The 13,691-nt window shown below is 33.5% G+C and overlaps 1 protein-coding gene across 1 annotated transcript in view; it reads right to left on the bottom strand.

Moving 5' to 3' along the window:
• Nucleotides 1-13,691, bottom strand: part of DGKG (diacylglycerol kinase gamma) — a 213,458-nt gene that overhangs the window by 159,353 nt on the left and 40,414 nt on the right. Inside the window, exon 13 of the mRNA XM_074264238.1 lies at nucleotides 7,324-7,426. The gene's annotated coding sequence lies outside the window, so the exon portion shown is untranslated. The remainder of the gene's footprint in view (nucleotides 1-7,323; nucleotides 7,427-13,691) is intronic.

The raw sequence follows: 13,691 nt of genomic DNA, 5'->3' as shown, positions 1-13,691 counted from the left end.
ATCTTGTTCTTTTTTTTCTTCTTCTTCCCTGTTTCTTGCTGTCTCTATTTCATTCTTTCTCTGTCTCCTTTTGTCTCTCTCTCTCTCTCCTCTCCACCTTCCCTTTCTTCTTCAGAAATGTGTTTTGCTTGAAACTATTCCCTTTCTGGTAATGTCCTTTCTATTTATCTTCAACATCTACTTTGTTGTATTGAATTTGTTGTATTTCCATAACAAATTGTGTTTGTTGTACATGTTCAGTCCTCTGAATGCTTTATATAAGAATGATGTTTAATGGATACCTGTTTTCATTATTCAAGCCTCTATGCTTTTTCTTCTCAGTCACAATTATGAGACATTTTTCCTCCTTTCTTCACAAATATATTTGTTTTTCTTTCCCTTCTTTTTTTCCCCTATCATCAAATCATCAGAATTCATCTATGACCAATTCTGTCTTTCTTTGCAATGTTGTCTCAGTTCCCACTTCCACTGCCATGTACAAACAGACATTGTGAGCAAATCAAGCAAAAATATAATAAAACTATTTGATGAAAAAAATTTAAGAGATTAAAGTCTTTCAGAAATACAAATTTAAATATTATTGGAAATGATAAGAGAAATACCAGAGAATAAAAGGCAAATTAAAACACTGATCAAATATAACCTTATCAAGACAAATACCCTCACAAGCAAATAAAAACATTTAGAACAATTACAATATCCATTATATGTCTTCAAAGAATTTAGAGGAAAAGAATAAATCTGGATACAAATATATCAAAGTAAAGTTATAATAATAAAGTATGGAATCCTGTGATCAAAAAGACTTAGATTATCTGGTCCAAGACAAACTTAAAAAGTAATCAACTTTCAACAACTGATAAGTGGTTCTTGAGCCACCCTTGGAAAATCTGAAGTGAAATCCTCTCTCAACACAGTCCATTTTATTTTGAATTATAGAGTTTCACTAATCATATTTCTATACAAGTATTCATACAAAGACACTGATTCACTTATAGATACTCATGGAATCATAGAATTCAAAGATTTGTATTCTATTTTTGTCTATGTATTTTCAAATTTTTTTGAATAAAAGGTAAGTTTCCAGGATAAGTAATGTTTTCTTTTATCTTTTTTTTGTGAGAAATGCTTTAAAAAATTTGCCACTGTGAATAATAAAGTAGCCTGGCTATGTAATGTATTTTCATTTTTCTTCATATCCCTCTATTTTAAAAATCTTATTTTTTTTTACAGCATAATTATTTCCAGACATTTCCTAAATATCCTTGATGAGCTATTAGTGGGAAGGTCCCCCAAAAGTCATTTTTTGTTAGATTCAAAGCACTTGGAAAACCTAACCACTATGCAGCTTGTTGTGATGAGCCCAGGATAGAGACTGACTCCATCACCTGGCTTTTCCATGTGAGTATCTGGGCAATTTTTATAGATATAGAATGAGGAATAGTAGATTCTAAGGAAATCAATATACTTATAATTCATTTTCATCCACTATTATTTGATTGGGTTGTTTGTGGAGCCTCTTATATTTTAAACAGGCTTGAAGTTCAAACACAATCTTTATTGTGCACTTTTCTCTCCATTGGGAGGAGAAAAGAATAAAAAAAATTCAACCCTGACTCAGAACCCAAACAGCTAATAAATATATTGGGGGGAAAACAAACACAAAAATAAGTGTCCTGGGGCAGCGAGGCAGCACAGTGGATAGAATGCCAACCCTGAAGTCAGGAGGACCTGAGTTCAAATCTGCCCTCAGACACTTAACACTTCCTAGCTGTGTGATCCTGGGTAAGTCACTTAACCCTAATTGCCTCAGCCAAAAAAAAAAAATTAATAACAAGTATCCTGTGGTAGATAAAGGAAAAAGTAGGGACCTGTGATCTAAAAATGGTCTAAAGTGGTTTAGACATTTTTCTGCACCTTCGACTGCTTGCCCTCAGCATGAAAGCCCTGATTGTGGTGATAACAAAGAGAGCCATTGAGGTACAACAATGGCTAAATTTTATATAGTGCTTCACAGATATTATCTCATCTGGTATTCAAAATAACTCTTTGGGATAAGTCCTATTATTAAATCCATTTGATAGATGAGGAAATAGAAGCACTGAGAGGTTAAGGAGACTATCCCAAGTGCCCAAAAAAGCTGAACTCAGTTGTTCCGACTTCAAATCCAACCCTTTTCACTGTGCCACAAAAATCCCTTGGAGATGAAATCACAAAATAAAACCCTGGCTAGAAAAGTAATTAAGAAAGAAATGCTGGTACTAGCTTGAACAGAAATCCAGAGCTGTCCTGAGGCCCTTCTCCACCTAGAGAGCACCAGAACCTCAACGATGCTATTTTCCACAAGCTCTCCCTTGCTACTACTGCTAAAGGAAATCCTGTCCTCAGGCTGGGTTAGCTTGATGGGTGAGAATCCTCACATTTGTACAGCCTCAGACCCCTGGCTACACTCTGTCCTAGTCATCTGGACATATTGACGCCATATATTCCCTTCCACTTTTCCTTTTTCCTATCCCAAACCAATAATTGAATCATGCTACTATTGCTTCTAGAAATGACTAATTGACTGCCTTGTGACTTCTCCCACCATACTTGGGACTTTCCAAGTCAAATCATTCTATGGCCTCAAATGAGTTGTCTTCCGTCTTATAGTAAAAGTTCTTTCTTTTTTTAAAAATTATTCCATCTACCTTGTAGCATTGAATGATGCTCTGACCTGCCTGATAATCTTCAATTCAACAAGAACTAACTCCAACCTGCCTGATAACTTCAATTTAACAAGTACTCCTCCTATAAATGTGTATATTGCTACTATTTGTCTCAAGTTTAAAGAAGCTATTGTGAAATAAATAAATGTGTGATCATGCTATATCCTGTGATCCTAGCTTACTCTTTCTCTACAACTCATTTTGGTGGGAGAAAGAGGTTCAACAAAAGTCCTTGAAGACTATATTCTTTACAAGCATCCTAAATATTGTGGCAAGCTTCTGTTCTTGATAAAGCAAATATGCTTCTTGCTTCTGACCACTGTCTATAATTTGGCGATTCTTAAATTCCCTCCAAATACCACGTTACTGGATTTTTTCCCATTATGTTCCATTACCATGTACTTCGGTTAACTTGGTTGCAGAATTTCCAGTCTTGAACTTTTTTTTTTTCTGTTTTTGTTTGAGCATGATGTCATATCATTTCAATTTTCTTCTCTCATAATGGATTCTTTAAGAAGCATGGCTGTTTTAGAGGTGGGGGGATGCTAGACAGTGTTGTCTAGGTTCATGTGAACAAAGTCTGGAGAAAGCATATGATGCTACTTTATTGGATCAGACTGTGACAATGAGCTGATTGCCTCTTTGAAAAGCTGATTTGTTGAGTATTTTTAAAAAATTAATAACTGATTCTTTGGAATATTTTGAAGTTGGACTTGAGAAATGATTTTGGATGCAATGAGGTATATTGTATGAACAATAAACTCACCGTGACCTGAAAAAAAATTTAAAAAGAATGTAAGTTCCTTGAGGATAGGGACTATTAATATTTTAAATTTGTACATTTGGTACCTAGTACAATGCCTAGAATTATACAAACATTAAAAAATCGTCCTTTTTTCATTTGGTTCATTCTTTAACTTGTTCATTCATTCACTATTTCTTTCTACCTCTACAATTACCATTGCTAGTAATAAAGTAGATACTCCACAGCTTATTATGGCAGGTTGAAAAAACTTATCTCTTATGAAATAGCTAAGAAGTCATAATCAAAGGTACACAACTATACAGCAGAAACCCAGTATTCATCCTGCATGAATTAACAGGTAGTTCTCTACTACAGATATAAACACTAGTATTTTTACAAATTTGACAAATAAAGTCTTAGAGCACCATCAAAGACAGAAGTGTTGTACATAATTGATGAGACATAAGAACAACGTTCTTAAATGATGTTGTCAGAGCATATACTCAGAACCTCCAAATTACACGGGAAAAAAGCTATCAAAATATAGACACCTTGTGGGAGAAATCAAAGCCATTTGGGAAGCATTTGGAGTGGCTCTCATCCCTGTCACCTTGCCTTCTATTGGCGTGATTTAGAGAATGCCTTTCAGTGGATCTGCAGAGGACATGATTCTATTCAACATTTCTATTCAATAGTTTTAGCTGCCCATGCAACATTCTACTAAATATTAAATATAAAAAAAAAATCAAAGCAGGAGAATGACAAGTTTCAAGACTATTTGTATGTGAATTCTATTGAATATGAAAATAAGAACAATAATTTATGTTTATGCAATTGTTCAGTCAGTTTTTAGTTTTGCCCAACTCTTTGTGACCCCATTTTTTGGGGAATTTTTTTTTTTTTTTTCAGAGAGGCTGGAATGATTTTTTTTTTTTTTTTAGCTCCAGAGGAACAAATTGAGGCAAATAGGATCTAGTGCCACACAACTATTAAGTGTCTGAAGCCAAATTTGAACTCAGGAAAACAAGTTTTCCAGATTCCAAGCCCAATGCTCTATCCACTATGGTGCCCCCAGCTGCCCATTTATGTTAGGTTTTAACATTAATCACCAGCATTTATATGGTGCTATAGAGTTTACAGAGCACATCATGTAATTTGATATTATAAGATATGGATTATTGTTATCTCCATTTTATAGATAAGGAAACAGAGAATTAGAAAAATTATATCAGAGAATTTTCCTAGGATTACAGATCTAGTAAGTGTTTACAGGAGGTCTTCCTGATGCATTATCCAGCGCACAGTCCACAAAGATAAAGTTATCCTCCCATTAATTCGCATTTCTATTGTTCTTTTATGTTTGTTGTTCAACAAATTATCACTTAAACAGATTAAATGACTGTTCTTTGTTACAGAATGAAAGCATTGGATATAAGCCCATCTTTAGTAGGTTCCTTGAAAGCATCTTTGGGACAGCTATGATAGCTGACTAGATGGCAGACATGAAATAGGTAGGTAGTGTTATGGATAGAGCATTGGCCCTATTGGATCAGTCATGAGTTCATATCTGGTCTTAGACACGCTAATAAACAACCTAATAGCTGGGCTTGTGCGTTAACTTCTGCCTCCCTCAGTTTCCTCAGTTGTATACTAGGGATGATAATACTAACCTCTGAGAGTTGTTAGGATTAAGTGAGATAATATTTCTTGATACAAAATAGGTGCTTAAAATGCCCGTTCCTTTCTCCTTTCCCACTTTTTAAAGTATGTTATAATATCCAGATAATTTTCATTATAACCTTGAGACAAAAGTATTGTTGATTTGCCCAAAGTAACAGTTAACACATTTCAGGCCTGAGACTTTGACCTAGGTCTCCCAACTCCAAGTATCGCTCTCTTTTCATTATATATGCTACTTTTCGGACATTAATGTAGCACTTATTTTGTGCAGTGCAGGAATGTAGGTAGAGAGTTGACCCACTTAGATGGCCATTGAGCAAAGGAAGATCCTGTATCACCACCCAAGTGGAGCCAATGATTCCTGGGATAGAAGTGAGAAAAGCATATTCTACTTACTTGCTAGCATCATCAGAGCTGTTCCATTTATTGCTATTCTGCCCTGATTCTTTCCCAATGGTTAGCAAATTCTCTCTATTCTCCCACTTACTCTCCTTATTCCAACAATCCTTTACTGTCAATGACTAAACCACCCTAACATCTACTACCTGTTCTCTCATTCCCATCCATTTCAATTCTATATCTTTAATGTCAAACTCCAGCTTTGCCTGCCCCTTCGATGTGCCCTCTGAAATTCCTGTTCCATTATTAACAAACGTCCCTAGATATTTCTCTCTTGTTCCTCTCCTCTTCTGTCCCTTATGGAGGCATGATTGCCCTAATTCTGAGATCTTGATAATTCCATGCTTGACTTCAATAATTCCTAATCTTGATCCTAAAGGTAATAAATTCAACTATATACTAATCTCAACTCTTCTATTCCTGCTCGGTTGTCCTTCTCAAAGCCTAGACTGGGATTCCTTCCACTATCCATCTCCAAAGCATGTGCTATTGAACATAGTTAGAGGAACTATAAAGTCCCCTCCAAATTTATGTTATTTAACCTTAACTGGGTCTTCAATGGAGCAAGACATTTTAATCCTTTTACTTCTCCCTAATTGATTCTTTAGCAACTCTTTCAACTCTTCCCTTCTCTTCTCTCTTTAAGCTTCCCAACTACTATCTCTTCCACAATACTCTCAGCTGAGGATCTCTTTTCATACTTTACTCATGAGCTCCCTCTTCTTCCCTTCTCCTCATCTCACATCCCTTAATATCATTTACTTCCTTTTTAGTAAGTCCCTGAAAAAGAGGTGGTCCTTCTTCTTACCAAGGTCAAGCTTTCTACTTGCATCCTTGCACTTATAATACTTTCCTGTGTTCTCCAGCTGATGGCACTACTCTTATGCTATCTGTTGCTCTAATCGTCATTCTTTCCCTATTTCTTCATTACTTCCTCATTGTCTACAAACATGCTCTATCAAGTCCTAATGATTCTAGTTTGTCAGGTAATAAACATTTATTAGGAGCTTACACTGTGCCAAGCACTGTGCAAAGTGCTGAGTATTTTTTTTTAAAGGTAAAACTCTTTTGTATCTGTTCCTTTCTCTCTCCACCAATCTAGTAATCTATTTCAGATCTTCATCACCTTTTACCTGGACTACTGCTATAAGGTTTCTAATTGGTTTCTCTCCTTTGAGCCTCTTCCTCTCCACCATCTTGTTCATTGATATTCCTTAAGTTTGGAACTATGTCCCTCCCTGATTCAGGAATCTCCAAGGGCTTTTAACTGCTTTTCAGACTAAACATTAATTTCTTTTTGGTCTTATAAGCCTTTGTCAATCTAACTGCAGTCTACCCTGACAGATTAATTGCACCTTACCCTCCTTTATGCATTCAATACTCCAATCACAGTTTGTTCCCTGTGCACATTCTGTCTCCTATCTCTGCACCTTTGCTCATGTCTGTAATGGAGACCTTTGCCTTTTAGAATATACAATTTTTTTTCAAGGGACGACAATTGAAGTGCTCAGTCCTACCTGAGTCCTATTTGGATTCCTCCCAAGTACTACGACTCTCAGACTAAATTATTTTATATTACATATGTAGATGTATACACTCATATATATTTATAATACTTATCTATATTTATGTTGTTTCCTCACTCTTATATAGGCTCCTTGAGGGCAGGGACTGTTTCATTCTGGTTTTTTTTTTTTATACTCTACACATTTAGCACAATTTCTGGCATATAGTGTATTTTTTAAGGAATGATTATTAAATGAATGAATTAATGAAAGAATAGTAATATGCTCACCAGGACCATGGGGAATATATTAATTGGCAGGAGAATATGGTCTTTGAGTTGGCCACCATCACATGTTTCTGAAATCAAGGAAGAGCATCTTTGGTGAATCTGAGGAGAAAGACAAAAAATGAGAAGATAAGGGAGGAGATGAAGGGAAAGAACTATCTGTGGGTTAGCTATTAGGCAAGATACTCCCCAATTTTCCTCACTTTAGCAAACTGAATTTCTGGGGCTGCCTGTATATATCACAGTTGAGCTTTGTTGGGGTTCAGGAGGAAAATTAGTGGTGCTGATTTTATGGGCACCAAAGAACTTCTCAAAGCACTATCAACCAGATGATGATGGATGGCCTCCTGTCTAATCCTGATCCGCCTAGAATCCCCACTCCTAGATCCTCCTATTAGAGTCCTGAACCTTCCTGTTACTCCTGTGAAATGATTGCATTAGGTTCTGAGATCTTGGAGAAAAGTGATACAAATTCTGTAACATGGAGATCAGAGCCAGAGTTAAGATTTAGAACTAAAAGGACCTAGTCCAATACCGCCATTTTATAGACCAAGAAACTGAGGATTGATGAGACTGATAAGATTTGCCTAAGGTCACATAAAAATATGAATAAGTATCATTTGTCTCTATCTATACTATCTCTTAAACCCAGCATTTCAGTTCAAATCTGGCATTTCAGTGTTCACCTTTTACAGGGAGGATTTCTTCTTTATCTCCCTTCCCAAGGGATAGAGAGTTTCTTTTTTTTTTTTTTTTTTTTTTAAAGAAGTCACTTTCTTCCAAATGGTTAGCCATTCCAGAAATAAGTCAGTTTTGTTTTGTTTTTGTTTTTGTTTTTTGTTTTTCCTGAGGCTGGGGTTAAGTGACTTGCCCAGGGTCACACAGCTAGAAAGTGTTAAGTGTCTGAGACCAAATTTGAACTAGAGTCCTCCTGAATTCAAGACTGGTGCTCTATCCACTGTGCCACCTAGCTTCCCCAAGTCAGTTTTTTTTTTAAGTAACATGCATTAAAAGAAAATTTGGGGGTTCTAAATCCTCTCCCTTTAATCCCTTTCCCATTCATTGAAAAGGCGAGCAATATATTCTTCCTTATAATGTGAAATCATGCAAAATCTATTTCTATATTTCCCAAAATGTTGCCCCCAAAAGGCAAGGAAAATAACATGAAAAACAATATGCTTCAATCTGTACAGAATTCATTAAAATTCTCTCCAGAGGTGGATAGTATTTTTCCTAAATTCTTTGGAATTCTCTTGGATCATCATCTTGATCAAAGTAGCTAAGTCTTTCACAGTTGGTCATCCTTACAATACTGCTGTTACTATGTACAATGTTCTCCTGGTTCTGCTCACTTCATTTTGCATCAGTTCATATATGTCTTGCCAGGTCTTTCTGAAACCTCCCCTCATCATTTCTTATAATACAATAATATTTCATCATAATCACATACCACAATGTATTCAATCATTCCCCAATTGATGGTCATTCCCTCAGTTTTCAATTCTTTGTCCTCACAGAGAGAGCTGATTAAATATTTTTGTAAATAGAGGTCCTTTCCCTTTTTCTTTGCTCTCTTAGCAGTGGTATTGCTGAGTTAGAGGATATGCATAGTTTTATAGATCTTTGGGCATAGCTCTAAATTTTTCTTCAGAATGATTGGACTGGTTCGCAATTCTACTAACAATGCATTACTGTGCCTGGTTTTCCTCAACCTCTTAAATAGTTATTTTGTTCCTTTTTTAATCTGTTAACCAATCTCATAGGTGGGAGGTGGTACCTCTGAGTTGTTTTAATTTGCATTTTTCTAATTATTCGTGATTTGGAGCCTTTTTATATAGCTATTAATAGCTTTGAATTCTTCTTTTGAAAACTGTCTATTCATATCCCTTGACCCTTGGGGAATGGCTTATTATTATTTTTAATAAATTTTATTCAGTTTTTTATATATTTGAGAAATGAAGCCTTTATCAGAGAAATTTGCTGTCAAATCTATCTCCTTGGAGCTAGTTTCCCTATTTCCTTCTAATTTTACTTGTATTAGTTTTGTTTCTTTTATTAATTTACATTAATGAACATTATTCATTTTGTTTTCCATCACTATTTTTTGTTTGATTATGGAACTTCCCTCATTCATAAATCTGAGAGGTAAATTTTTCCATGTTCCTATAATTTGCTTATAATAGTACTCTTTATGTCTAAATCATGTAGCCATTTTGAGCTTATCTTGGTATCCAGTGTGAAATGTTGGTCTATATTTAGTTTCTGCCAAATTGCTTTCCAGTTTTTTCAGTTGTTTGCCCCCAAAGGTTGGATCGTTGGGTTTATAAAAATATAGATTATTATAATCATGTATACTGAATACCTATAATCTCTTTTACTTATAAACCACTGAGTTTCTTAGCCAGTAACAAATTTTTTTGATGATTACCATTTTGTAATATAGCTTGAAATCTGATGCAAATAATATTTCTCCAATTATTTAGATTTATCTTTATTTGCGTGAAAAGCATTTTATGTTTGTTTCATTGGTATCTATTTTTATTTCTTTAGTTTTTTTTCTTATTTTATTGCTATAATTAGCATTTTTAGTGCAATAATGAATAATAGTTGTGATAAAGAACATTTTTGCTTCACTGATTGTGAATGCTTTTAGTTTATTCCTATTAAAGATAATGTTTATTTTTGGTTTAAGATAGATTTAGATAGATAATTAGTTTAAGAAAAGCTCAATTTATTCCTATTCTTTCTAGTGGTTTTTTAAAAATAGGATTGGTTGCTAAATGGTATATTTTGTCAATAGTTTTTTTGCATCTTTTGATATAATCACATCATTCATGTTACTTTCATTACTGATATGGTCAATTATGCTGATAACTTCTTGGAATAAATCCATTCTGGTCACAGAGTGTGATCTTTGTGATATATTTGCTACAGTCTTGTTGCTAATATTTTATTTAAAATTTTTGCAACAGAATTCATTAGGGAAATAGGTTTCTCATTTTCTTTCTTTGTTTCTGCTTTCTCCGATTTAGTTGTCAAAACTATCTTTGTTTTGGTGAAGGAATTTGGTAGGATTTTTTCTTTACCTGTTTTTTCAAATAGTTTATGTAGTATTGGAATTAACTGTTCTTTAAATGTTTAGTAGAATTCACTTGTGAATTCATCTGATCTTGAGAATTTTTTCTTAGAGAGTCCCTAATGGCTTTTTCAATTTGTTTTCCTAAGGTAGAGTTATTTATATATTCTATTTTCTTTACTGTTAATCTGAGCAATTTATATTTCACTCAGACTGTCAGTTTGTTGGCATATATTTGGGCAAAGTAACTCCTAATAATTGCTTCAATTTCATCTTCCTTGGTGGTATATTCACCCTTTTCATTTTTAATACTTGCAGTTTGGTTTCCTTCTTTCTTTTTTAAAAAAAATCAAATTAACCAATGGTTTATTTTATTGTTTTTTAAAAGTAAAATCAACTTCTAGTTTTACTTATTAGCTTAATGGATATTTTTTGCTTTCAGTTTTATTAACCCATTCTTTGATTTCAGGCTTTGTGTTTTGGTGTTTAAATTTTTTAAAAAAATTTGTCCTTTTTTCTAAATAAATAGTTGCATGCCCAATTAATTGATCTGCTCTTTCTTTCTTTTATTGATGGGAGTATTTAGAAATATAAATTTTCCCAAGTACTACTTTGCACCCCACAAATTTTGATGTTGTCTCATTATTATCTTAATGAAATTGTCTCTATGCTTCTTTAGAATAAGATTATTTTGAACAGAAAACCTAAGAAAAGATGGTTAGCTCTGAACACAATCTATAGTATTTGTTTTGTGGGCTTTCTTGAAAGGGAAATTTATTGTTTTATATTGGAATTCTCTCTTGTGTTATGGTGTGCACTTGATAATTTTTTTTCATTTTTCTATTTTGCATTTGTTTTAAATAAATTAATTAGTTAAAATTAAATTAAATTATTTAATTTTAATTACTTTTTGTTTATTGACATTATGATCTCAAAGGGTACATTTAACAGTTCTGCTTTTCTGCATTTCTTTGTAAAATTTTTCATGTGCTAATACTTGGTAAATTTTTGACAATATAGAGCCAAGAAAAAATATACTTCTTTCTATTCCCATTTGATTTTTTTTCCAGAGGTCTATCATATCTAACTTTTCTAATAGTATATTAATCTCAATTTCTTTCTTATTTATTTTAGGATTAGATTTATCTAGTTCTAAGAGTGCTAAATTGAGGATCCAGACATTGCTTTACTGCCTATTTCCTCCTCTAATGCATCTAACTTTTTCTTTAACAATTTATATGTCTTCTGGTGCATATATATTTAATATTGATATTGTTTTGTAGTTTATGGTACCTTTTTTCAAAATATAGTTTTCCTTATTAGATTTTTGCTTTTGTTTTGTTTGAGATTTTAATTGTTACACTTGCCTTTTTTTACTTCAGCAGAAGCATAATATAATTTAATTTATCCTCTCATTTTAACTCCACATGTCTTTCTGTTGCCAGTGTGTGTGTTATAAACAACATATTGTTGGCTTTTGACTTTGAATCTTTTCTACTATCCACCTCACATTTATAGGTGAGTTCATTCCATTCACATTCACAGTTATGATTATTATGTATTTTTCTCTATTGTATTTTCTTCTATTAATCTTTTTCTCCATATATATTTTTTTTACTCTGTCTCTCCTCAAAAGTTTATTTTGCTTCATATCACTGCCACTCTTAATTTGCTCTCCCTCTTATCACCCACATTTATTTCTTGGTAAGTATTTTACTTAAGTTTTTTGTATCAATATTCATTAGGGGATTGCTCTGCAATTTTCTTTCTCTGCTTTGACTCTTTCTGGTTTAGATATCAGTGCCATATTTGTGTCACAGAAAGAAAAAAATGACTATTTCTCAAAATAGTTTACATAATATTGGAATAAGTTGTTCTTAAAATGTTTAGTAGAATTCACTTGTAAATCCATCTGACCCTGGAGGTTTTTCCTTAGGGAGTTCATTAATGGCTTTTTCAATTTCTTTTTTTTTTTAAATGGGATTATTTAAGTCATTTATTTCCTTTTCTGTTAATTTGAGAGGTGTGAGCTACCACCTCACTCAGATTGGCTAAAAGGACAGGAAAAGATGATAAATGTTGGAGGGCATGTAGGAAAAGACATTGATGCATTGTTGTTCATTCTGGAACTATGCCCAAAGGGCTATCAAATGTGCATACCCTTTGATCCAGCAGTGCCATTCCTAAGACTGTAGCCCAAAGAAATCTTAAAGGAGGAAAACGGACCCACATGTGTAAAAACGTTTGTAGCAGCTCTTTTTGTGATAGAAAGAATTGGAAAATGAGTAGATGCCCATTAATTGGGGAATGGCTGAACAAGTTGTGGTTCATAAAGGTAATGGAATATTATTGTTCTATAAAAAATGATGTTCAAGCTGATTTTAGAAAGGCCTGGAAAGATTTACATGAACTAATGCTGAGCAAACCAATCAGAACCAGGAATACATTGTACACACAATAATAAGAAAAATGTGCAATAATGAACTATGAAAGACTTGTTGTTTCTCAGCGGGTTCAGTGATCCAAAGCAATCCCCAAAATAGACTTTGGACAGAAAAGGTCGCCTGAATCTAGAAAAAAGAACTATAGATATTGAATGCAAATCAGCACATGTTATCTTCACTTCTTTTTTTTTTTTCTCTCCCACTGTTTTTCCCCTTTGCTCTGATTTTTCTCTTCCAACGTGATTCATAAAGCAATATTAAAAATAAATTTAAAAAACTTTCTTGTGATACCATGAGCAAATTAAGAGATCATGGAATAGTTTGTTATATTCATAGTTAAGGGAAGAATTTAGAATCAAAGAATATATAGAGAGAATGACAAAATATAAAATATTCAATTTTGATTACACAAAATTAAAAAAGTTTTTGCACAAGCCAAACCAATGCAACCAAAATATAAGGAAAGCAAAAAACTGGGGGGAAATTTTTAGCAATACTTCTCTGATCAAGACCTCATTTCTCACATATATAGAGAACTCAGTCAAGTTTATAAAAATACAAGTCATTCCCCAATTGATAAATGGTCAAAACAGGCAATTTCCAGTGAAATCAAAGCTATCTATAATCACATAAAAGTGCTCTAAATCACTATTAATCAGAAAAATGCTAATTAAAACAACTCTAAGATACAATGTCACACATATCAGAGTGGCTAATATGACAAAAGAAGGAAAATGTTGCATGTTGGAGTGGATATGTAGGAAAACTGGGACACGAACGCATTATTGGTGGCAATAGGAACTGACCCAACCATTCTTGGGAGCAATTTAGAACTATGACCAAAGGG

Source organism: Sminthopsis crassicaudata, chromosome 4 (genome assembly GCF_048593235.1).
Source record: "Sminthopsis crassicaudata isolate SCR6 chromosome 4, ASM4859323v1, whole genome shotgun sequence".
Taxonomy (NCBI): domain Eukaryota; kingdom Metazoa; phylum Chordata; class Mammalia; order Dasyuromorphia; family Dasyuridae; genus Sminthopsis; species Sminthopsis crassicaudata.
Note: the sequence above shows the minus strand (reverse complement) of the source record. Positions and strands in the feature narration are given on the sequence as shown.